Genomic DNA, 25,216 nt, shown 5'->3' on the forward strand with positions numbered 1-25,216 from the left:
AATATGAGAATTTTTCATGCTTCTCTGCCTTCATTTTTTTCATTGATAAAATGGATCTATTACATTCACTTCTCTTATGGCTTTATCTTCTTGAATAAATTGTCTAAGCCTGGACCTGCTGATGGCCTGTTCATGTCCCTTCTACTTGTAGGGAGATGATGACTGAAGTTTGGTGGGAAGAGATTTTGTTTTGGTCCTGCACAGGACACACCCAATAATCCCACCCTGTGCCTGAGAGCATTGTCCAAAGCAAGGAGAGAAATTTTAGACATTTTATTTTTCTAACAACCAGCATCAAGCAGGCACCCCCACAGCAGATGAAGAGGAATGCCACATTTGTTCTCATGCCCAGAAGAGCAATGTGAATGACTATTCAGTATTTAAATTATAATTATTTTTTCCCTTCATGCTAAAAGGGTCCTTTTTAAGAGCGTTTCCCATGCTCTCGTTTGGATTGTGACTCTAGGATTTATCTGATAACTGATTAAATGCTTTTTTTTTTTTTTTTTTTTGGTTGGTGTGGACTCTCTGATATTTAGCAAGCAGCATGCAGCTTAAAAGACACATATTTTGAATTTTCTGGGTATTTGACTGATTTCATTAAGGCCAGGTCTTCATCACAAGTCTGTTAGCATGCCACAGCTTCACGAGCTGGATAGGAGCACTTTGGATATTCATACAAAGCAGTAAAAGAAAAAAAATTACTTGTTTATTTTTAATTTATTTATTTTTGGCAATGGCACTTATCCATTTCTGAATTCCTGGCAAAAAAATGTCTATAAGTAGTTCTTTTAGGGATGACTTTTGGTCTAGTTGCTAATTAGTGATAATATCAAATGCTTTTTGTTCTTCCAAAACTCAAAATTAATGCTGCATTATTCTACCAGAACTATCCCTGCAAGGGAGCAGAATCTCACCAGGTCAAACTTTCTGGTTAGGAAAATCAGAGGGGAAGGCAGAGGGACAAACTGTCCTCTGAGTGTTGAGCTAGATGATCCATTGGCCTCAAAGAAATTGGGATTTACACTAATGTAGACAAACCCAGAACTTCTCATGTGGATTTTCTATAGGTTTTTGCTAATTCTTGAAACATGGAACCATAATAACCCTCCTGCTCCTAAGGACTCTCTAACTACAGTCCCAGTGGCAGTTATATTACACTGGATTCAGGAGGTGGGGTTTGCATTGCCCATGTGGAAGTCCTAGGATAGCTGCAGCTGGAATGAGCAGAGATATGGCTCATTAATACATAAACTACTGTAACTCTGCCTTGTGCTTCCTAGAAACTTCCTGCCTGCATTTTTCAGGAGAAACCCAAGTTATTCAGCAAAAATATCCTTGTCAGTGCTTCGCTTTGGTTTGCAGTTGCAAAAAAAGTGCTTTTTCCAAATCCAGCGTAGCAGTGCAGACAAAACCTGTTGGGTCTCCATGTCTTTGGGAAAAGGGGCTGTGTCTAAGTCGTTGGTGGGGTGTCACTGCATGGTGCATCCAGCCTCCATCCTGAGCATCCACCGAATTTTGGGATGAGAGCATCTCTCTGCTGGCCCCCACCCCACCCCGCAGCCTCTGGGACATTCCTGCAGCCTCTTTCCAGAGAAATCCCACGCCGGCAGGGTGACTCACATCAGAAGACATTCCAGAAAGAAGAATAATTACGCCGTTGCTGGAATTGATGTAATGGTGTTTTTCAGGATGCTTTAATAGACATGAGTGATGTTTTGGCAGGCAATCGAAATAACCCTGGATATCTGATTGCATTACTGACTGCTACCAAGGGCATCTCTGGGGAAAGGGACATTACTTAAGGTACGTTCTCTATATTTTTAACTTGCTGGAGCTAAGTTTTAGCACAGCATAGGGCTCTTTTTCAGAAGACAGTCATATTGGAGAGCTTAACCAAGACATATAACAAACCAAACTCTAAACATATACAGATTCCAAGAGACAGGCCTGTGTAAACAACATCATAATTCCCTGGGTTATGTGCTGTTTAAAATAACATTCAGCTATGCATTCACCTCAAAAGATTGCCACTTAACAGTGTTGTTTCTTTCTGTAATCTTTATTGTTTAGGTTTATTATGGCTCTCATTTTTTTCCCCCCTTGGAAAACATAAACAATTTCCTTGTTCGCCCTGCGCGCGGGATCCCCGTGTCCTGGCAGTGCTCCCTCTGCGCCATGGCCAGCTCAAAAGACAACAACCAAGGACTGTGCTGAGCCTTCTTCTCCCGGAATTAAGTTTATTCTCCCTTTCATATGTGTTTTACCATGCTCCTCAGGATGGTGTTTCTTGTTATTAATGGTTACTCAACAACGTTTAAACACATTGGTTGGAATCTTCTTATTTAACACCCACGCGGTCCCTCATTGCCTTCATTTAGGCCATATATTAAAAAAAAAGACAATAAAAGAAGCTCTACACACTGATGTCCCTGGGTTGCTTTGCAGAGCCCTGTCGTTTAGCTGCTCTCTACAGGTAAATAGGTCTTTTTCTTGGTCTGGCACGTTGATAAGCCTTCACACTTGGCTGGGCTCGAGGTGCGTTTGTGCAAAGGCAGATTGTTTTAGTTAACATAATCAGTGAACTCACTGTTCTACCTGGATGTCTGGGAGAATTGCCAAGAGATTTCCCAACATTTCAATCAGAGGCAGGGGCTATAAAGCTGTCAGTTTTCTTGTAGGCCAATTTGCCTTTGCCATGGTTCTAACGTTGTGCTCATTTATAAAGAAATCAGCCCAGGTCTTTTGGGGTAATATTTTATGCTGGTTTCAATTTGAAGAAGAATGATTTCTTTTTCTTTCTTCTTTCTTTTATATATTTATATTTTTTTTACTTTTTATTGTAGATATGCATTTTTAAAAGCTCTTTCCTGACATAGCAAAATTCCCCACTTTAAGATTCTGATACAATAGTAATTAAAAAAGGAATTAAATAATTAATTAATACTCCAGTTTTGTTCCCAGCAATCGAGCCGAGCTCCTTTCACATATTGTACCAGCCTCAAGTAAATCTGTTCTTAAACAAAGAAATGAAGCTACTCAGGTCAAATGTTCAGAGTAATCTTGGTCTGCCTAGTAATTAGAATCAGAGATATGTTAAACTACCTGAAAATAATTCACTTTCACAGGGAAAAAAAGTATACCCCCAAGTTTATGGTTTGCAGGTCATTGTCATCTACCCTATTTCCACCTGCTGCAATAAATTCCAGTGAATTATCTACTACTGAGTACTGAACTTAAGGACTTTTTTTTCCCCAAGCCTTCAATATTTACCACCTTGTTCCAGATTACATCATGTAGCCTTCAACAGTGCTGTGACATTTTTCTGGTGGATGGGATGGATGGAGCACGGGACCACATCCACTTGAAGTTTCTTTGATGTTCCCCACAGGAAGCTTTTCAGTATTTGGCCAGTTGGATGTTTTTCAAGTATTTTTTCATGTTGGCTGTTTCTGCAAGCTGGTGATGAGAAAGGTGGACTAGTTCCTTCTTCTGTGCAATGCCTCCAGCTGCAGGGAGTGGTGATGGGTGATGCAGGGTGCATGGTCCTGTATCAGCCTGCAGGACTCAGGCAGTGGTGCCATCAAACACATTTTGCAAGATCATCCTCTGTAGGTTCATAATTTTGAGGTTTTGGGTTCCTGAGGGTCAGCACCTCGAGAACTTGATGCAATGAAGCAGGAGGATGGTGACCCTGGGAGACAGGAGAGAGGGAGCAAGGTTCAGACTGAACATTGCAGTTGTTCAGTCTCGAGAAGCCTCCAGGGAGATCCTGAAGCACCTTCCAGTACCTAAAGGTGTTGCAAGAGAGCTGGAGAGCAACTCTTCACAAGGGCCTGGAGTAACAGAACAAGGAGAAATGGCTTCACACCAGCAGAAGACAATTTAGATGGAATATTTACAGGAAATTCCTCCCTGTGAAGGTGGTGAGGCCCTGGCACACATCACTCAGAGAAGTTGTGGCTGCCCCATCTCTGAAAGTGCTAAAGACCAGGCTGGATGGGGCTCTGAGAATCCTGATCTAGTGACAATTGTCCCTGCCCATGGCAGGCAGGCTTGGAAGGTGATGGTTTTAAGATCCCTTCCAACCCAAACCTTCTGGGATTCTATGATCACCTGTCATGGGAGGATTTCACTCCCACCAGGAGCACATTAAGGCTTGACAAATTCACCTGTCGGAGGCTTCACACAGCTGATTTATTTGCCAAGACAGGTGGAGAGCTGCCTGGGCTTATCTCTGAGCAAAGTGGAATGAGAAGAGGCACATTAAAGAAGTTCTGCCTCTGATTGCAAAGACGAGAGCGCGACTGTTACAGCGCCGCAAATTAGCAGACGGTTTTAAACCAGCTCCCCAGCACTGAAATTAAAAGCACTTAATACAGGAATCATATTCTCTAGCTAAGGCACAACGGGACTCTGGTGAATTTAGTTTATAATGCTTCCGTGTTGTAACAGAAATTTGTCTTTTTGAGGCAATCAGGGGAGCCGCATTACAGCAGGACTTGCAAAGATTCGTGTTTGTGTCTGGCGGTTGCAAATGCATTAACTCTTTCATGTGAAACTCATCTGCCAGTGCCTCAATTCCTTCTCTGTTGAGTTCAGGGGACCTCTGAGAAGTAATGTTCAGTTCCAGGTGAATAGGGGATAGGTAAAAAAATTGCCACATGTTCATTTATTGAACAGAAAAATGCATCTTGTAATGTAATTTTATGAGTGAATATATGTTGGACTGTTTACTCCTGGGGTATTTGTTGCCAATTTAAAAATTAGGAAGTCAACCTTTGGTGCTGTGGCTCAGCCACCAACCAAATCCACGAACATTTAAATGAAGAATGTAATTTTTTGAGGATTATTATTGTAAGGAGAAATAAAATTGTCCGACATTAATTAACATTTTCCTCACACAAAATTATATAGACATATAGACATAGAATCCCAGAATCCCAGAATGGTTTGGGTGGGCATCTTTTTCTACCCCCTGACATGGGCAGGGACATCTTCTACTAGACCAGGATTCTCAGAGCCCCATCCAGCCTGGTCTTGGACACTTCCAGGGATGGAGCAGCCACAGTTTCTCTGGGCATCCTGTGTCAGGTCCTCACTGCCCACATATGGAAAAATTTCTTCCAAATATCCCTTCTAAACCTACTAATTTTCAGTCTGAAGACATTCCCCCTTGTCCTGTCACTCCAAATTCATGTAAATAGTCTCTCACCATCCTTCTCATCAGGTCCCTCCAGATTGTGGATGGCCACAACCAGGTCACCCCCCAAAGCCTTCTCTTCTTGAAGATGAAAATCCCAGTTCTCTCATCCTTTCCTCATAGGAGACACTGTCAGCCTTTTTTCCCTTCCTCTCAAACATTGGCAAACACACCACAATACCCTGCATTGTAATGAGATAGCAGAGGAGCTGGCTGCCATGCTCATTACTGTTCCATTACTTGGTGGTCGGGAGAGCTTTTTTCCATCAGTGCCTGATTTCTGTGTTATCAGGAAAAGGGCAAGATCTTTGATGTTTTGTAACATTCTTCAGTGCTACTAGAAAACTACTTGTTTTCTTCCTTTTCAAGGATAAATCAGTGGTTTATAATTGATCTATAGCAGATCTTTCAGATTTAACCTAGAGTCATGTATAAAATATTAAATATGGCCATTATAGGGACTATGCTTTTTTAAAAAAAACTGTATGGGTGTTAGCCTTTATATCCCAGACAAATTCCAGATTGGGTAATTAATTTTATCCTACATTCATTTTCCATGCAACTTTAATTGGGTACACTATTTTTCACTTCCAGTGCAAAGTAAAAATGCATTGTCCTGTGCTGGAAAGAGTTAATACATGCTGAGTTGGAGGTTGCTGCACTTCAGTAGTAAGTGAATCTGCTACGTATGTCTGAAGAAACCAGCACAGAAAAATGCCAAATCCTCTTGAAATAAGGTACCAAATTTGTCAGATGTTTTGGCATGCTGCAAAAATTTAAAATTACATTAGTGGCGTCCAAGTTATCGCACACATATCCTAAAAAGCAGATTTTCATAGTGTTCAAATATTCAGCATGTGGCTCATCAGATTGCATTAACCACCACTACAAAAGGGAAAGGAATCAATACATATGTAAATGTGATTCTGGTTTAAAAATCTATTTTGGGTTTTACTGTTGCCATGCTAAAAGGCATTGTAAACTGCAACAGACCCCTTTCCTATGGGTTGGTTTCCCTCTGCCACCAGAGCAAGTGGAGCACGTGGCTCTCCAGAAGAGGAGGTCAGTGAAATTGAGGGCTGGTGTTAATAATTTCCAGGAGATTCTGTTCCATGTTGAGGAGGTGCCTAGAGATGAAACCCGTTTGAGAGGTTTTCCTGGACTTTGGAAATCACATAGATTGTTTAAACATTTATTATGGATTGCATAGCATGGGCAAGACATACTTTGGTTTTTGGATTAGGCAATAAGTGTTGTCATTAACACCAGGCTTTGTCTAATTTAGGAAATCTGAGTCAGTTGGCTGAGGTTGTGAGGTTAACAAATTTTTCACCATCTGTGGAAGATCTTACAGGTCACCTAGAATTATACTTTTTATTTTTCTGCTCTGGAAGATCCAGATTCAAAATATTCACGAAATCTGAAATTATATGTGTAAAAAGCCCCCAGACAAATAACAGCAGTGTTCCTTGAAGTTGTTTACATTCATCTATATCAATAAAATCAAAAGCCGGGTGTTCTTCTTCATTCTCCCCTTTGTACATTGTATTTGTTTCCTTTGAAAAGAGTTGGCACTGGAGAGAATAATGATTGAAATCCCAGAGGTGACAGAATTTGACCCTGACAAGGGTTGAGAAGTTCAGCTGAGCACAGCAAGGGAGTGAGACCCAGGAAGTGCTCAGGGGACATGGGACACCCCAAGGGTGAAGTGCAGGCAAGGATGGGAGCTGCTCTTGGGCAACCCCAAAGGAGTTAATTGCTCCAAGATGACATTTCCCCTACTAAAATTGGCTCATTTTGATGTCAGGTGTGGAAACTTAAAAAAATAAAACAAAACAAAACAAAAAACAAAACCTTTTCAAAAGGAAAGAACATGAGGGGAGTTTTGGATTGGTTTGCTAATAGGTGCCCAGAGGGGATCAGAAAGGCCATGTGGATGGGCATAAGGATTTAAAGATATTTAGGAGATAAAGAGGAGGTGAGAGAAGGCAGAGGTGAGACAGAACAGAGACCTTTTCTGTGTCAGTGCAGGGAGCAGAGGCTGCCTGGTTAAGCAGTGGGGCTGGGGAGAAAGAATTCTGCTTCTCACCTCATTGGAGGAGAAATCCACTCCCAGTCCTCCAACAAAGCATTTGCCCACAGTGCATTTTGCCCAGGAATTTAATGCTAAAATGGAAAGCATTTTGTAGAAACAGAATCTCAGTGAACAAACTTTTATGCATTAAGACAAGCAGGGAAAGTTATTAATAAAAATATGATCAGAGAATATGCTGTCTTTTAAGTTCCTTATTGAATAGCCACAGTGTAGTTTTGGTTTGTTTATGCCCAGCACTCAAAGAGAGAACCTCCAAAATATTTGAGGTTTTGTGGGGATTTTTGCTTCATCTTTCCTCTTGGAATTTAGTTTCCTTGCTGTAATCTGAGTGGCGCTTTAGGTCATTCAGAAATATTTATTATCTTATTAGAGAGAGCTACCTTCACTGCTCCCGCAGCAAGGTTTTTGGGAATCAGCCCAAAAAACCGTCATGAGCAATGCTGTGCTTTGTGGACTGAAGCAATGCAAATGCAATTATACACAATGATGCAATTCTAACCTCGTGTTTAAGACAGTAACAAACATTCTGGCTTTATGGGGGTTTTGTGTGCTCTGGCATGCTCAGTGATGCATTATGGCACATGGCACCACACTGTGAAATGCCACACCATGGCACATGGCACCGAGTTCCCCAGGAGTGTTCAGGAAAGGGTTTGGTGTGGAGAGCAGCTGTGCAAAGCTGCACACTGCTGGTCTTCCAGTATCAATATTCCCATATGGAAATGAGTGAGGAGATTCACTGGCTTTGGGAAGCCAGCAGGAAATTGGTCTGTGTTGTCTCCAGGTTATCATTGATGTAGAAAAGTGCTAGAGAGAGGAAAGTTCAGTACCCACTAAAGAGAAAGGGAAACTCTTTGTCCTTAGGATCTTCCTTTCATCCCCACATAATTTGCAGGTGGAGTAAAACAACATAGCAAGGAGGGGGCTGATGATTTCTCATCTCATGCTTTTACCACTGAGATATATTTCCTCTTCATCCTTCCCCTCCCTGTACCTAAATGACTGGAAATGATGCTTCTTTTCTCATTCTCTCTTGAATCACTGTTGTAGAAGGTTTGGAAAACCAAAATTTTTTGATATGAAGCAATAGCCACTGAGAACTCATTGAATATAGCACTTGTTTTTTTTCTTTCCAAGACTTTAATTGCCTCATCACATGTCCAAATTTACAATGTTTCAGCTTTATATGACTTCACTGTGACTTTATCCAATGATTAATGTGGGATTAATAACTTTGTCTGGTGAATGCTGGTGTAAAGGAGTGACTGCTGCTGACTGTGCCCCTGTTAATGACATGTTTCCCTGGGTTTGGAGAGCAAACTATTGTGTGCCTCACCTACTCAGAAGCAGCTGTTCCAAGAAAAGACAGAGAATTAGACTGTGAACAATCTGGTTTCTGTCTGTAATTAATATGTTCTGGATTGTTTGGCTACTTTGGTCAGTGCATCACAAACTGGGCTATTATGCTCAGGGCTACTTTTGGGACATCCAGTAATAGCTCCTACTAAAAGCACTGAGAGAAACCCCTGTAGATCACTGTGGGTTTGAATAACTATCCAGCTTTGCTTAAACCATGCCAGGTTTCTGTAAGAAGTGATGAGCTATCACTGGGTAAAAAAAAAAAAAGTATCCTTGGTTCACACCTCACTGGTGTAAATCCTGTTCCAATTTTAAAAGCACCTTGTTATAACAGTGTTGGACAGAGGAATTCTTGAGGCTAAGTGACATTTGCAGCCTATGATACTGGTGTATCTGTGCTGTGTATCCATCAACATTTGGCATTTAAGAAAATCTGCTCATCCTCGCATCGCCTGTTAAACACTCACTCTATTAAAAAAAAAAAAAAAAGGGGAAAGTAAGGGGAAGGAAATAATCCTCTTTGCATTTCAGTTTTTAATAAGCCAAAAAAGGGGTCAGTGTAACCACAACAGCGTGAAATCAGCCCCAAATGACCTCAGGAAAATATACACCTTGAAGCCAAAGGTGGGTTAAAATGACATTTTTTTCATCCAGGAATTCATGCTGGAATAACTCACGCTCTTTAGTGAGCACAGCTGTATTATCCCGGGGCAGTTTTTGGCTCAGTGTGAATTTACACATCTGTCAGATCGCTTGGAGATCCATAGGCAAGATGTAGTGCTGGGGAACATTGTGTGGATTTGGGATGTTTCCTGTAGGAGCTGGGAAACGATAAAGAATGAAGGACTCACCTTCTTTCCTCCCTGCCCATCACCCTCTCCCAGGAACAGACAAAAGCACCTCTGTTCACAGGTGATTTTAGCCTCTGCTTCAAGACTTCATTCTAATTTCAAACCAACACTTTTCTAGTTCAAAACTGCTAATTTAAAACTGCTTGTGCAGTCCCTCCAGTTTATTCCAAATAGCGGTCCCCAAGGGGTGTTTAAATTCGTGTTAAGGACTAGAAGTTTGTCTGGTTTTTGGAAGAATAAGCTGAGCATCAGACTGTGAATACTGAAAGCTGATCTAGGGATTCAACCACAGATTAGATTCCTTTTCTTCCAGGTTCTTTTTCCTTCATGAAAGGAGGTGGATGTTGGATGCTATGTGGCATGTTGGTCTCTCTTCCCAGGTAACAAGTAATAGGACAAGAGGAGATGGCCTCAGATTGTGGCTGGGAATCTTTAGGTTGAATATTAGGGGACATTTCATCACTAAAAACATTGTCCTGCCCTGGCACAGGTATTAGTAGTGAAGTCCCCATCCCTGGAGGGGTTTAAAAGCTGTGTGGATGTGGCACTTGGGGACATGGTTAGTGGTGGGCTTGGCAGTGCTGGGAGAATTGTTGGACTCAATAAACTTAGAGGTCTTTCTTAACCTAAATGAGCCTATAATTTTATTCTATAATTATATATTTCTTTAGTAATTTCTATGTTGTTTTTTTTTTCTGGACTACTGTTCATAGCTCAGCTCCCTAATTTTCTGTGTCTTCAAAACCAATTTTCCCTGACTTCTCAAGGCATTCTGCTTTATGCATGATCCTGATTTCCTCTCCAGAACTCTTAATACCTTCTCAGTGCTGTGCCATGACCTGAGCTGGAGCCTTAAAACCACTAAATTCCTTCACCTGCCTCTGCTACCAGCTTCCCAGGTGTCCTTTGGAGTATTTTAATTATTCCCTATGTGGTGGTTTTACACCACTCTGGCCTCTAACTTTCATGTGAGATCACTGCCATGTATTTTAATGCTTAATGAATTTTGAGGTTGCATTGCTCACACAGCAAACCATTTATAAAATTCATTACCCCAAGATAAGCCAAACAAATATAACTTTTGTGTAATTTTTATAGAGGGAGAGTGATCATGGAGCAGGAGAGGATTTTCCTGTTTCCAGAGCCCCATTGAGGGTTTGGGGCTGTGTTGGTGGAACGAGAGGCAAGGCGTGTTTGCTTGGATTGGTTTTGGGGGAGGTTGTGCAGAGCTCACAGTGGAGCTGGCACAGCTTCCAGGCCTGGGGTTAAGTTGCTCAGTTTGGTTCAATTGGTAATTAATAAGAGCAATGGCCAATTTGACTTAATACCATGTGTCTGTCTGTGTGGAACCTGGCACAGGCAAACCGCCTTCCTACCCAGCAAGATGGTCAGTGTGATTTCTGACATTCTGGGAGCTGAGAAGCATGTGGAGCTTTTGGTGAAGGAGAATAATCCTCCTGGCCCCTGACACAGGTTTAAAATGGTGGTTAAATGTGACTCTCAAAATGTTTCTGGAGTGCTGTTGTAGGCTCACCTCCTACAGCTTCCAGATTTTCAGCAGGCAGGTCCCTCACAGTTTCAGGGCAGCATCACAGCAGTTGGGTTGTCTCGTAAACCCAGAAGGGGCCACCAACATTTTGGTGCAAGACTTCCCCCCACACCCCTCCAAAGAGGAACATCTGCTCCTTAGCATGCTGCTCATTTCCATGGCAGGACTCCAGTTGCTCTTCCAACGCAGAGCTCGGCAATAGTAGTGCTGGTGTCTGAGCCCTGGAACAAACCAAGAGGTTTGCGTGTGCTTTTGTGTGCCATGAGTTATTTCTACTGTGTGCTTATTTATAATAATGGGCATTCATTATTATGAGGGAGCCTTTTTTGCTCAGGAATCATCACAGTGCAAAGCTGTAAATGCATCTTGACAATAGTTTGCGTTTGTAGATTATGGACTCATAATATGTATTTATTTGTGTGTGTAAAACTGTAATATCAAATGCATAATAAAAAAAAAAAAAAAAAAAAAGAAAAAAAAGAAAAAAGAAAACCAACCCAAAAACAAACCTTAGGAAATTGCATGAACAGTAGTTCCATTTAAAATATCATATCTTGGCCAATTTTGTTATGTCCAAATATCCTAGTCACATTGTAGACTAGCAGCCTGCCAAATTTCACTTAAAAGCACAGCCAATTTTTAAGTTACAGAAGCACAAAGAGCAGTGGAATGTTCTTTTTTAGGACTCCTTTAACTTAAACAAAAATTATAAGGTTTTTATTGTTTTGCTTAAATCCAAGGGAAGAAAATATTTTCTGCAACTCAGCCTGGATCTCAGTGCAGAGTTCAGCATTTGGCTGTCCTACACGAGCAGAGCGTGCTACTTAAAACAAGTTGATTTGCTCCTTAGGAGTTCAAAGCCCATGTACAATATATCTGTTAGTAAATATGAGGAAGTCAGAGGAATTTTTATTAATGGAATCTAGCTTTATTTATTTATTCCCACCCCCCCTCCAAGCAGAGCAGCTTTCCCATTCGACTTTTAACTAGAGATATTTTCCCTGCTGATTGCTGCTCTGAATTGGGGTCTTTTTAGAGGCTTTACCTTGCTCTTTTCAGATTGTAACAGGATACAGAGTCTCACTCCCAGTGCAATAAAGTTTAAAATAATCTGAACTAAGAAACACTGACAGAACTTTTTTGCTCCTAGCAGTGATGGTCAGGAACTAATATTAAAATATCTTAAAGGAAAAGAAATAATATTAAAATTGTAGACATAACCCCAAATTACATGAAAGTATTGGTGGGGATTTTAAAAAATTTAACTGAGGTTTTGTTGTCAGGAATGGAAAAAATCCACTTTTAAGATTTCTCATCTACATACTTAAAGTCATTTTCCACTGGCATCAAAGGAACAAATGCGTGGATTCATTAGAATAATTGCAGAAAAAAAAAAAAAAAAAAGAAAAGAAAAAGAAAAGAGGAAAATGAACCAGTGCGTTAAACTCTCCATTTTAGCTCTGTATATTGCCTGCCTGCCATGTGGGGGGAAAACAGTTAATTAGGACAGCAAAAGGCAGCACAGACAGAAAATGTGCTGTGTGACAAAGGTGGCAGAACTCGCCAGAGATTCAGATGGAAGGAGGAAGTTATAACCATCTCTAGATGGCTTAAAAAATAACAAATATATATATTAAAAAAATAAAATGTGCATTTAAAAGCCTCCACAGCGCTCCCCCACCACTTGGCTAGGATATTTCCGAAAGGTTACGGCTGTAGAACAGTATTTATTTCTTTCTGCTGCGAAGGCGGCTGCTGCTCCCTCCCCGCTGCCCGCGCCGCCTCCAGCCCCGCTCCCAGCCCCGATCCCCATCCCGATCCTGATCCCGGTCCTATTCCCGGTCCTATCCCCGATCCCATTCCCTATCCCGATCCCGATCTCATTCCCGATGCCGTTCCCGATCCTATTCCCGATTCCATTCCTGCTCCCATTCCCATTCCTCTTCTCATTCCCATTCTCTGTCCCATCCCCGTTCCCATCTCTGCTCACATCCCTGCTCCCGATCCCATTCCCTATCCCGTTTTCAATCCCAATTCCGTTCCCGCTCCCATTCCCATCCCCGTTCCTATCCCCTCTCCCATGCCCGATCCCATCCCCGATCCCATGCCCGATCCCATCCCGCTCCCATCCCGCTCCCTTCCCCCTCCCATCCCCTTTCCCATCCCGCTCCCATCCCCGATCCCATCCCGCTCCCATCCCCGATCCCATCCCGCTCCCATCCCGCTCGCGCTCCCGCTCCCATCCCCGATCCCATCCTCGTTTCCATCCCCTCTCCCATCCCGATCCCATTCCCTCTCCTTTTCTCCTCTCCCGTTCCCCTCTGCCGCTCCCATCCCGCTCCCATTTCCTCTTCTTTCCCCCCTCTCCCGTCCCCCTCTCCTTTTCCCCTCTGCTGTTCCCATCCCCGTTCCCGTTCCCATCCCCGCTCCCGTTCCCATCCCCGTTCCCGTTCCCGTTCTTTATTCCCAGAACAGCTCCCAGCCCCCGTGGCCAATCGGGGCGGCAGCGCCGGCCCAGGACCGCGCTCGGTGCTCAGCTCCAAATGTGATTCCAGCCCTGACAGGGGGATTATAGGAAACAGATGACTTACGCTTCTAATTTGTGGCCTTAAATTGCAAACAGAATTTCAGGAGTCGAGCGGAGTAATAAATGGCAATAGAGAAAGCCACACACAGCCAAATCAGTATGTGGTGGTTGTAGGTTAAACTAAATAGGAAGAGACAGGTTATGATGGTTTAGTGTATTACAGAGAAGAAAGTCTTAAATTACTGGTGCTGAGAGGTATTGCACTATGGCAGACAGTATTGCATTGTGTAGTCTACAGATATCACGAGCAGAACAATAAAAAAGCAGGTTTAGCATAAAACCTGTTGCTGGACAAATCTTTTTTTCCTTCCCCCAGAAATGGAAGCAGTGTTTTATGTTTGTTTTGACCTTAACTATATGCTTGCCCCTTAACATCTGTTTTCTACTGTTGCAGTTTTTCACACCAAATTAACTGTCAGGGCTTCAGATAAAATAAAGTTGAAAATACTTCCAAATTATTTTCTTGGTGACTTTCAAGACTAGAAGAGTGTCCTGTTACTCTTCCTGTGCTTATCTCCCACACGCATAAAATATATTCTGTTAAACATTTTCAAACTGTTAAAAATTAAAATGGCAGATTTAGAACTTTTTTTTTTCCTTCTTTTTTTTTTTTTGTTTTTTTGTTTTTTTTCCATTTTCTCTTCTTGCTGATGGCATCTCTGCCAGCCACTGCTTTTTGTGTAGTGGCATCAGAGTGTATTTTGGAGGAGGTTTTTGCTCTTTCCCGCTGGAGCTGCTGACTTCTTTCTGTTATCATTTGTAGCTCCTGGTTCTGAAAAGCTTCAGCGTGTTTTTTTAATGATGATTTATATCAAAAGCTTGCTCCACGGTGTTAATTGGTGCATGCTCCTTGTAAGCCTTAAATTATAAAGATATATTCGTAGAGCCCAGAGTGGTCTCAGCTCTGATATGCCAATGACTAATGTGGGATTCGCTTTTTTATATTTTTTTTTTCCAATACAAGAGGGAAGGAGAGATGAGGAATATACTTAAAGGTCTGGAGGAATAGCTGGTACCACAAAGGCATATGTCAACTGTTAGTATTTCTTAAGCCTCTTAATTTGCAGATGTATTTAAAAAAAATGGAATGAGTCTTGTCTTTAACAATATGTGATCTCTGGAGCCTCTGGAAGCTGTTAGAAAAACATTCCCATTACACACTGAGTAACGTGCCAGTATTATCCTACCACCCAGATAATATTGCCCTAAACTGACAACTGGCCAGACCTCCAAAGAGCATTAACCCAAAGGTTTAAAAACAAGAGAGGGGAAATAAACCTTTGGCTCCCCAGTGCTTTGCATTCCTGTGCTGTACCCTAATCTGTGCAACCTGTGCAATCTGCAGTGCATCTCCCCCCTGGTGATTTCCTACTCAGAGAAACCCTTTCGTGTTTCAGGGCATTGTGGCAGGGCCAACGTGGAGGTTTCATTCCAGGCACTGGAGCCTGCATTTGAATGAACATAACTGTTATTATTGCAAAATGATTATTGTTTTAAGCGGGCCTTTTGATTATCATTGAAAATGACTGGCTAAATACATTTTGATTAATCACTTGCAAAAAATTATGCTTGTTAGAACTGTTTTATATTCTCAGTCGCTGTGTTCTCACCGTAGGTTGTAGCCATTTCTTTACAGATGAAGATTTTTTTTCCTTTAAGTCACCTGGTGAGAAAGGAAAACAAATCTTAGTTGAAAGCTTTTGTCTGCGAGACAGACTCCTCTTTTCATCCCTATGTCCTTTAAAAAAATGCTCAATTATTGTCTGTGCCATGGAGGAAAGAATGGGGCCTACACAGGACCTGAACCTTTTCAGACAGGAGATGGCTTTTGTTTTTGCACCCCATCAACACCGCTCACCTAATTAAATCTGATATCTCTGGCTGAAGCAAAATGATTTGTTAATAGTTCTTTGGGAATTTCCTTAATGAGTTGAGATGTCTTTTGTATGGTACATGTGGGGGTATTTTGCAAATGGAGCTGAAAAAAAAAAAAAAAAAAAAAAAAAGAAAAAAAAGAAAAGAAAGAAAAATGGGGCAAAGGGAGAGGAGAAAGAGCAGCAGAGCTGGGAGCAAGGTGTGGGCTGATGGCAGGTCCTGGTGGGCAGTCATTAGCCGGGGACAGAGCCCTCCCCATCCCGCACAGCCAGGGACATCTGTCAGGGACTCGGATATTACACCTTGATCAGCCCGAGACACTGACACCATTTTCTTTAACAAACACCAGCAGCTTTTCTTTCTCCTTTATTTTAACATTTCTCAGGGGTTGGATTCCCTTTCTTCTCCTGTTCTGCTGAGAGTAAAAGGAGCTTGTTAACTTGCTTAGATATTTTGACTGCTGATGCACTTTGGCCACTTGCCTGTGGTAACAGTGTCAAAGCATTACTTGGGATAATTGCTATATTTGCAGTCTGAAGAGTGCTCTGACTTAGTGTTCAAGCTGCTGAATAAAAAAGAAATTGTCATTTTGGAAGAAATCTGTGAATTACCCTCCCAGTTAAAAAAGCGCACAATTTTCAAAATGTCCTTTCCCCTTGTGTTCAAGCATAATGTTATTCAGATAATTAACATTTTAATAACTCGCTTAAAATATGAGAGCGGCTTAAAAGGCTCTGGTTTCAGTAGGGTTTTGTTTTGTTTTTATTTTTAGCTTTGGGGATTAACCACTATGGGGCTCTATTTCTTCATTATGTGCATACCCAAAAGTACCCACTGGTCCATAAAAACACCGTGAGCTTCCAGCTTGGGCTTTTCAAAGGATGCAGGATCCAGCTCAGAGTTTTCACCAAGTTTACCTCTCTTCTTAGCTTCACACTTTGAACTAATACTGCAAAATATCAGTGCTCTCGTAATTATGAAATAACTGGGATATTAAAAATATTAGTTAGGTTGTCAATTGTGGCTCAAGCCATACTGCATATGGATAGCCCATGACAATTTTTTGATAGCCCTTCATTTAGTAAAGATGTGAATAATTTATACGTGCTCTTATGACATCCATTTTCCACGTGGAAGTTGAGACTATAATGGAATTTAATTGTATGAATGCACCACAAGAAATGGCATTTTTAAACTATGCTTGTAAAGCATTACACTTTTCTGAAATGTATGTCCATCCCATTTGTTGTGCAATCTTCAATCTTTTTCTTTGAGAGATTAGAACAGGTACCATGGACAGGCTTTGGTCTGGGAAAAAGTCCAGGTTTCTTGTAGACTCACTGGATGTCCTTGAGCTTCTTCTGATCCACGTTTAGCAGGGGATCCTGTCAGGATGTGGTTGGAGAAAAGGGTTGGAATCCAAGGACCACAGACTCTAAGTCAGGTCAACACTGCCATCAGCAGCACAGGGCAAGGGCAGGAGAAGAGGATTCAAGCACACATTGCTTCTTGTGGCCCTTCTATGGCCAAGTTTGCCTTGAAACTCTAAAATAGAAAATAAACAGAATGGAGAATCATATCCTGATAGTCAGATTTGTGCTTTAAATCCTGCTTGTCTGGATTCACACTTTCAAAATTGCACTGGATCACAGTGTCACAGCACCCAGGCAAAGTACTGTAGGATCATGGAATCCCAGAATGGTTTGGGTTGGAAGGGACCTTAAACACCACCTTCTTACAGCCCTCTTGCCAAGAACAATGGGCCAGTCTGCTCCAAGCCTGGTCTTGAACACTTCCAGGGACAGGGAATTTAGCAGACTAAACCTGTTGAGAAATCCATCATTTAATACCATCTAAAGGACCTCCAGTAGGAAAAACAGAATGATGAAAGGCTTGAGTGAAACTTTCCAGTGCCCATCCTCACATCCAAGTTAATCAGCCTAGAAATTACCAGTTCTCATCAGCCCTGTGCTGTTTCTCACTTACCTGTGCTTGGTTCCAGCCCTGTTGCATCTGGCTCCTGTCGTTTTATGGCACACTGATAAACAGCTATTGATTTAATCAAAATTACACAGCCAGGACAGTGCTTGGCCCCAGGAAACCTTGCAGGGAAGCACCTAGTAAAATTACTCATCCTGCATTTTTCTGTTGCTCGTGGGCTTCAGCGCTCGCCCGCTCTAATGCAAAGTGAAGCATACTTTGTTCTTCTGCCTCCAGATACCTTGTGTGGCTGCCTGATGCACTCTGATGTGCATTTCACCTGGCATTTTTAAGTATTTATTTAACACAGGCCTGATTACTTCTCCTGTAGTGTCAATTCTGAGAGAAGCTGAGGTCTTCCAAAAAGTGCTGATTGCTCTCCTGGCAGACAAGGTGGCAAAGGGGAATGGTGCAGGGTCCCAGCTGATGTGGCCCGAGGCTGTTGGTGGGGAGGGTTTAATGTCCATGACAAATTTGCTGCTAATAAAATTGTTCAGGGCCAGATTTTACTCTGGGTTGTGTGGATTTGAATTTGAAGCGCTTCCAGAGGGTTCATTTGTTACTGGAAATTTCAAAGGTGGTCAGAATCTGGCTGTTTGTGTTTTGGGGTGTATTCTGCTCAGTGAGAGAACACTGCCCACTCTAACTCTTCCTTTATTTAATTATTCCTTTATAATTACCTTTTTCCTTTTAAAGGAGCTCTTTTATTTTTATTTCAATTTCCTTTCCAAATAATTTACAAACTACTTCTGTATTAAGAAGTAAAAGCAAACTAAAACCACCTCATTGAGAAAACAAAACCAAAAAAAACCACCCTTCCAAACACAAAAATCCCAAAAAGTTAAATAGTATTAAATAAAAGCTCCTTTCTGTTAGGGTAGGATCACCAGGGCTGGGATAAGCCCCTTGCAATATTATACATATTTGAAACATGAGAGCTATTGTTTTGAAGCTTTACTGTGTTATTGTCCTGCTTGTCTGAGTAAGAAGCGTGTATCTCTGGTGGATGGAGGTTAGCTAAGTAAGTCATGCATAGATGGAATTTATTAAGTTTGCATGGTAGTGACAGCTGTGAGTGGGAACAGTAACTCTGAACGTGCCAGGGCTGAGAAAGGGAAGGAATTTTCATATGTGTCTTAAAGAAAAATGGTGGGGTAATGGTGAGAGCTCTTCTAATCACTCCATCTCATTATCAAGGGGGAAAGTCACTAAAATGATTTTGAAAGTGTAATAGTCTGGCTGAGAGCTGTCTTTGGACAAGCTCACCAGGCAGATGAGGACAGGGAAGAGCTGGGTTCTGTTAAGAACCACTGAAAATCAGCAATTTAATACAAATCCATTCAGAAGGAGTTATAAATATACATCAGTGCAACGTAGGAACTAGTTATCTGTTAAATTGGCTAAAAATGTTTTTTAAATATAGAATTCACCCCCAAACCACTTCCTAACCATCTGATCTTCAGTAGCTCCTCATGGAAACATTTTTTTTCTCTTTCTTTATTTTGCATTCCCTCTCTGCCTCCTGAGATGAAACTCACCTTTGCTGCTGGATCATTAAAATGGCAGCTGTCACTTAGAGGGAGACAAATTCCAGTTGCTGGGGCTGATCCTGGCAGGACTGTGTATGCAGAGAAAGGTCAGCCTGGCTTGTGAGAGCCAGGGATGGGCTGCCTGGGGAGCAGAGCAGAGCCAGGCAGGGACAGAGGGAGAAACACTGGGAGAGGGAGAAATATTTATTAATGATGCACCTTATATTAATCCAGCTCGTCCTCCTGGTTTATTGCTCTGGTTGTGGTGAATCTGACAAGCAAGAGAACTCATCTGGAGCCCAAAAATAGTGAGAGGAGATATCTCCTTCCTCCCAATGCTGCCTGGAGCAGTTCCAGAGCAGAACATACTGACATGGCTTTTTAACATCCCTTTCAAACCCAAGATCCTTCCCTGGCACCTGTGGGGCTACCAAAATGAGAGGTGATCCCTCTGCACCTCCTCTGCCACCCCTTTGTGCCCCTCCTCCTCCTGCCCTTACCTGGATGCACCCAGGACCCATCCCTGTGCATTGTATGTACCAGAAATGCTCTGCCAGTGCATTTTCATGTGGTTCAGGCAAAAATCTGAGCAGCAGAGCATCGTGTCTGCCCTGTTTCTTTAAAACAGGGCTTCTTGTTCCTTTTGTTTGATATGATATGTATTTTTAAAACAATCCCCCTCTTCATAACTCTCAGCACCATTTAGGGTTATATTTTTTTTCCAGGCAGATTAAAATTAATTCTAATTTTAGAGAGATCTTTAGGTGACATCTTTTAATTTTCACCTTTTTCAGGGCTTTTGCTACAGCCTAAAAATGAGCTTATAGTAGGTTAAATCCATGTTGTTAATGAAGCACTTCTTGCTCTCTCTTATTTTTTGTTGTTAGACCACATAGGATATGTTCTGTTGATGTGTGGGGACTTATGATTAGATGAGAATTTACCTCTGAGGAAGCTCAGATTATCACACATAAAGCATCAGAAATAAATAAAAAAAAAAAGATGTGCACAACCATGAAAAAAACAATGGATCTTATCTTTAGTTTTTTTCCTAATCACCCTCCAGCATCACTACAGCAGTTCAGTTGCCTCAGGGCTCGCTAGGATTTATAGTTTATTAAAACATTGATAAGAGCAGCTGAGCGAGCAGTGAACTGGGTGTTCGGTAAATATTAGTTTGAATTTGTGGCAGAATTTTGATCTGACGATTCACAGATCTCCTGCATTTATAAAGTTCACTGCAAAATCACTCTGCATCGACTAGTTTGGCAAATTTTTTCCTCTCTGTGTGTGATTTTTTTCCTGGTAGGGAACTAACCCGTGTAGATCAAACAGCTCTCGCTGTGGCTGGAAACACAGTTTGAAGTTGACATTCTGTCTGTCACATGAATTCCATATTTCACTTAATAACTTATGCAAATGGTGGATTTCATGTTTGGCTTTTTTGTCGTGTTGACTTTGAGTTTTGAATAACATCCAGGCTTAATAGTTTGATTAGTGAAATTAGAGAATAATTGGGAAGAGCAAATCGTTGCTTTCGTGATCTGTCAGTGAATCATTTAGATGAAACTATTCCCTGTTTCCTTGTGTTATATTTTGACACATGATGCCACATCACTCAGGGATTACCATGAGGAGCTTTCCCTTCCTCTGCAGGGAAATAAAACCAACCCCCCCACACACAATGGGAAGAGCTGAGTGGGAATATCAGCACTACCTTAATGTTACCTAATGGATGTCACCTCTGTGGATTTATGGGTCCCACTGCATCTAAATTATGGAGGAGAAGTGATGCAATACCCTTCACCCCTTGTTCTCTGTGGCTTGCTGGCACCAGGGCTGAAAGTAATTTCTACTCATCCAAATTCTCTATTTGATGAGAATTTTAGCATTCATATTTTTTTTCTAAGTGTGGTCAAAGTTAAAAAATCCTGGGCTAGACTTTTTCAAAGAAGGAGATGAAGAATTGCAAGAATGAAACTAAAATTTTAAACTCCACATGATTTTCCTCTTAAGCAGCAAATGAAGACCTGTTATAAATCCCACTGTGAAACACACAGGTACAATAGGTTGTAAAAATACTGAGTTACTTTGGGTTTAGCATCTGCCTGGTAGTAGGAAGGCAGAAGATCCTGCCTGATGAGAACCTGAGCTCACATGTGGCCATGACCCAAGTGCCCAACCTGTAAGAACTGTCTGTGCTCCCCAGAGCCAGGCCATGCCCAGCTGTGCCACATCTGGGCCTCACATCTGCATGGCAAAGAAACCTCCATTGCCTTCCTGAGAGCTGCTTGTAGACTCATCAGAATAAATAAATAAATACATGGAGGAAGAAAAAAAGTCTCCAATCTCAGCTGATCAGGTCTTGCTGGATAATTTAGCAGAAGTGCACATATTCTGCCTATTTTAACAGAAGGGAACATTTTCTTCCAGGATTTTCCTGACTAAGAAAGTCTGTCAATGCTGCAAACCAAAGGGAGAAAAAGCAGAAAAAACCCCCCATTCATGCTTCCCTAAGTGAAATCACTTATCCCTGTTTTACCAGCCTTTATCAGAGTTTGTACACTTCTGCCAATTAAATTATTTTTTTTTCTTCAGGGGAGCTCGTGAGGCACTTACATAAATTCTCTTAATTTCTGAGTAATGCAGTCCTGACAATCACTTAAGACAGTGGAGTTGATGCCACTGTCAGGGAAGACTCTTTTTCAAAAGAATGTTTTTATAGAATATCACTGTGACACTTCGCTTAGATGGATGTCTTTAGCAGAATTTGATTAATGTAATGTAATAAAAGAGATGCACACTAAAGTGTCTGTACATGTCTTGTTAAGTATGTTTGATTCATTATATGTAGTTCTCCTCACTTCTTTTCTCTTTCCTCAGTTCATTTTTTATCATTTCAATAATATATCTATAAATATGAAAAAGTTGGCACTTTCTTTGACATATATGGCTATTAATTCATAACTCTAAAAAATTGTATCTTTCAACTTGTCACTTTAAAGCTTGTACAGTTTATTACAGTAAGTAACCTGTGTTGGAAATTAGATTTTGAACTTTAGCAAGGAGATAAATAAGCTTGTGGACATAGAAGTTATGGAGAAGATACCTAGATATAGTGCTAGAATAAAATTGCATGAAAAGATCACTTACTTGAAGATGATAATTTCAGAGCTCCCTGAGGATCACATTAAGATTGCATATAGGAAATGGGCTTCAGCTTGAATTCCAATAACTTTAATTCCTAGAAATGGCAATATTTCAGTTAATCCTTTTCCTTGGGTGGATGAGGCTCATTCTGGAGGCCAATAATATGTATCAGCAGCATGCAATTTCACTAAATATAGGAAATTTACTTTAGAAAGACTCCTGAAAATTCTTCTAGACCAAGCTTTGTCAGTCCTTCTGCAGTATCAATCAATCTGAGGAAGAGAAAAACCTGAAAAATTTTAATATCTTTGGTACAGAGTGTACCATAACTTTTAAAGGGAGCCAGGTTAGTTTTCTGGTTGGCCAAGTAAATCCTGGGGGAAGCAAGAATGGTCATTGATGTTTTTATGTTGTTTTGCTCTGATAGCAAAAGAGCAGCTCTGCTCCTTTTCTAGTGAGTTTTTAGCCTGTGAATTTTTCAGAGCACATCTGACAGGTCCAGTCCAAGCTTGGATCACGTCAGGTTTGGGACTGCAGAGATTGTTGGCTCTGAGGATTCTGCAGCTGGGAAGTCTTTGAGGGAATGTTTCTCAGGACTCGTCTGGGATTGGGAAAGTTTCTTAAGAGGGTAAAGAAGGGTGGGAGACTCTGAGCTGGACATCTATGGTGGGATCAGCCTTCCTGGTGTGGAGAGTCTACAGGGGAATGGGGAGGGGAACAGAGGGAGGATGGGGCACTCTGCAAAGCTCTCTCCATCCTCCTGCCAGCATGATTCTTTCATTTGGCTGTGGCAGGGAATGGGTGAGAGGGACTCAGCAGGCAGAGGGTATGAGGAGCTCCCACTGCTGACACCCAGAGCACAGACCACACGAGGTGGGTGGAAACTGTGCCCTGGGGGGGCTAGCAGGGGGGTAAGGTGGGTTTGTTGGCAGCAGGAAATGCAGAAGTCGGGGCAGCGATGGGAAACCGCACGGTGCAACTGCTGCAGGATCGCAAATCCCAGTGCTGAGGGGAGATGGGGTGGGGAAAGATGTGTGAAATCAGAGCTCCTGAGTGAGGACAGATGGACCAGCCACAGGAAGAGGGAGGCGAGGAAGGTGGGGATGCCACAGAAGACGTGCCATTTGGTACGTGGTGTAGCAGCATTTTGCTGTTACTTTTTCTGCAAAGTGGGGATTTTATTACTAATACTTTGCCATGGTTTTTGTTAGACCAGGGCATGTGGTGCTGATAACATGCATCTTCAGAATGTGGTTGTGTTAATTAAGTGCATGGAGTAAATAAGATCAAAAAAGCAGGCGGGGGGATTCACTTTTGAGAAGTGCTCAAGCTTTGGGGCTTTCTGAGGCTTTGGGGAAGCACACGTGGCTGCCTGGGAGCCACAGCTGATGGCAGCAGGTCTTTGGGCACCCTGCAAAGGGAACTGAGTGTTCACAAAACAGAGGTGGGGTTCTGGCTGGACACTGGGCCAGCAGCACCCAGACCAGCACAGATAATGTTCATGATATGGGGAAATGATGGCAGTGTTACACAGCACCCCACTGGGAAATCCTGGGATGTGTCATGCCCAGGATCTGGGCAGATGCTCTGAAGCTGATCCTCCATGATACAGCCACATCTTGGGAGCTGAGGTTCCTGTTTCCCAAATGGGGAAGATGATCCTGCCAGGTATACACAGCAGGCCCTGGCACAGAGTGTCCAGAAAAGCTGTCCTGCCCCATTTCTGTAAGTGTCCAAGATCAGGCTGGATGGGGCTTGGAACAGCCCGGACCAGTGGAAAATATCTTTGCCTGTGGTCTTTAAGGTCCCTTTGAGTCATTCTGTGGACTCTGTTGCTCAGAACTTCCTTACTTATAACAGTTGTTAACCAGCCAGGTAAAGAAAACCCAGCAGGATTTTCACCTTGCACAAGCCATGTCTCAGGGGAGTCCAGCCAGCTGCATTGATTCCTGCCAGCACACTTGTCTTTGGGGAATTGTTTGTTTTATAAAACCAGATTGCCTGATCTGTACAGCAGAAGGAAAAGGGAGAAAAACAGGTTTTGAATGAAATTGAACAAAACTAGGAGTGAGGACTTCTTATCAGTGATAATCTGCAGCATCTGAGCATGAGCAGCTGGGAGAGGCACCTGAAATAATGAGGGAACAGAAGGAGGTTGGACCACTGCTGTGGGAAAAAAACCCTCATGGGCTTGCTCACACCAGTGTGAGCACAGCTCACCTCCAAGCTGAATTATCCTGGTGCCTCTGGGGTGTTTTCACCAGGGAATTTCATCTCATCCTTTGGGTATTTCATCTGTAAAACCGTGAAAAACAGAGAGGGGTGACTATAGTGCCTGCTCACCCTAGCAGGAGGATTATTGCTGCCTCATCAGATACTCATGTGTAAACTTCACACTTCTCACCTGTCAGGTTAGATGGTTTGGCTTGGCTCACAGGCTTTCATTCATCTCTTTCCTTGCTCTGCTCTCCAGAAGGAACAGGTGCCTTCCCTTGGGTCTGACTGCAGGCAGGTGAGTATATCAAAAGAGGTGGGCTGCCCACTTCCTTGGATCTAGGAGAGAAGGAATGAAGGAGAGACAACACTCATTTTTAAGGTAAAATCAACTATCAGAGGTGGGGGAAAAAGACTTGGGGTTCTATCTTGTGGTGAATTATCAAATTTTTGTGTTTAAAAACTGGGCAGTGAAACCTATATTTCATTTTTTTGTGTTGGAAAAGATTTGGAGTGGTTGGTCTTGTGGATATTTATTGGTTGAGCCGTGGTCTTGCTGTTTGCTTTGGTTTCTTCAAACAAATCTCTTATTTAAGTTCTTAAATAAAACAAGCAAATAAGATAGTCTTAAGGGAGCTAGTGCATTTACTTGGGTGATTATATTAAGTGTGTGCTTAATTGTTCTTTGGATACCAGCAAAAGTACACAGATATCAGCTCTCAGAAGCTGCTTGGAGCAGCTATCTTTGCTTTATGTTTGTGAGTGAGGACTGGTGGAGTTTATAAAAGTGAAACAAAGCATTGGTGAGAAGTTGCTGTAGGTAT

General features: G+C 42.0%; 1 long non-coding RNA gene across 1 annotated transcript in view; it reads left to right on the forward strand.

Annotated features, from left to right (window-relative positions):
• The first annotated feature begins 240 nt into the window (after window positions 1-240).
• Window positions 241-25,216, forward strand: part of LOC306804723 — a 103,597-nt gene continuing 78,621 nt past the window's right edge. The window contains exon 1 of the long non-coding RNA XR_013774982.1: window positions 241-361. This is a non-coding gene — a long non-coding RNA (uncharacterized lncRNA). The remainder of the gene's footprint in view (window positions 362-25,216) is intronic.

The sequence above is a fragment of the Erithacus rubecula genome (genome assembly GCF_903797595.1).
Source record: "Erithacus rubecula genome assembly, chromosome: 8".
In the NCBI taxonomy this organism is placed as follows: Eukaryota; Metazoa; Chordata; class Aves; order Passeriformes; family Muscicapidae; genus Erithacus; species Erithacus rubecula.